The following is a 1,735-nucleotide window of genomic DNA, read 5'->3' on the forward strand; positions in this document are numbered from 1 at the left end:
ATAGTGTAAGATATGACAAAATAATAATTTATAGATTATCAAGGGTTCATGAGGGAGGGGGCAGCGGGGATTGAAGGGGAAAATGAGGAACTGATACCAAGGGCTCAAGTAGAAAGCAAATGTTTTGAGAATGATGAAGGCAACAAATGTACAAATGTGCTTGACATACAATGGATGGAGGTATGGAGTGTGATAAGAGTCGTATGAGCCCCCAATTAAATGATCAAAAAAAAAAGAAAGACATTAAGGCCAAATGATAAAGTCACCATAAATAGTAATTCCAAAGACTGATAAGCAGTGCGTGTGAAGAAAACTTAGCAGAAAATAGGCTAATGATTTCAACCCACTTGTTGCCACGTTATCTCTGATTCATGGTGACCCATGTATCAGAGTAGAATTATACTCCATAGGCTTCTCAATAGCAGAGTCACCATGCCTTTCTTAAAACGTGCCTCTGGGTGGACTTGAACCTCCAGACTTTGTGGCAGCAGTCAGTGCATTAGCCATTTTTTGTCACACTGGGGAATCAGATAAATGTGAAGTAAGAAATCCGTTTCTTGATGACAGACAGCTAGGGAAAGTCATGTGTGAATGAAACAGAGATGGTCTGCTGCAGGTTTTTGAGCAAGAAAGTGGGGAGTGGAGCTTTACGTCAAGTGATCTTGGAGGAATCGATGGCTCATGGTGTAAAAGACAATGCTATCTCCTCTATGGATACTTCTTTTATCATCAACCCCTATCTTCCTATTCTGTTCTAGGTCCGGAGGAATAATATTGGCCACCAGGATGATGGACAGATACTTTCAACTTCTCCCCACAAGGTAAAGCTTGTAAGGAAGGTCTAGGCAATTCCTACCTCTCCCCTGTTGTAATTCTAGATTGGAAGGTAGATTCAGAAAGGGAGGAAAGCACGAGAATATTTCTGTGGACTGCCAGTTTGCTTGAGGGTTTCCCAGCACATAAAATGAGGATTAGTTATCTACCCTGTCTTTATAAAAGGGGTCCTGAGAGATAAAATGATGCAAGATGCATGCCAAAAAGTAAAGATGTATTTTTAAAAGTACAAATAAATTACACATAGACAAAATGCTAATAGATTCAAGATTTAATCTGCCTATGTAAATAGTAAGTAAAAAGGGGTAAATAATTAAAACAACAAAAAGTGCTAAAGGTTTTACATGTGTGTTGTTAGATGCAGCCAAATCAATTCTAAGGCTTAGTGACTCTATGCGCAAACATGAGACACTGCCTAGTCCTGCACCATCCTCAACATTGATTTGATGTTTGAGCCCATGCTGTCAATCACTATGTCTAGCCATCACCTCATTGTGGATTTTCCTCTTTTTCACTAACTTTCCACTTTGCCAAGCATACTACAGTATTCTAGAGGATGATCTTGCCTGACAACATGTCCAAAGCATTTGAGACGAAATCTTCCCACCCACGCTTGTAAGAAGCATTCTGGCTGTGTTTCTTCCTGAACAGATTTGTTTATTCTGGAAGTCAATTTACTCTCAATGTTCTTCACCAACACCATAAATAAAATTCAACAATTGCTCTTTGGTCTTTTGTATTCATTGTTCAACTTTCTTTCTTTTTTTTAACCAGGGGAGAGCGCAAACGCAGTCCCCCACTACCACAAATTACGCAGTCGAGTTTCCCACATTTGGGGAAATCGCAGGGGTCAGCACATCCGGAGGGCAATGGCTCAGCCTCGCCCTGGGAAAATCACCTT

General features: G+C 40.3%; 1 pseudogene; it reads right to left on the reverse strand.

The window, feature by feature from the left end:
• Positions 1–1,605: 1,605 nt before the first annotated feature.
• LOC115873689 lies at positions 1,606–1,735 on the reverse strand (annotated as a pseudogene).

This window comes from Echinops telfairi, unplaced genomic scaffold (assembly GCF_000313985.2).
Source record: "Echinops telfairi isolate 266 unplaced genomic scaffold, ASM31398v2 ScPeMD7_7469;HRSCAF=8507_0, whole genome shotgun sequence".
Taxonomy (NCBI): domain Eukaryota; kingdom Metazoa; phylum Chordata; class Mammalia; order Afrosoricida; family Tenrecidae; genus Echinops; species Echinops telfairi.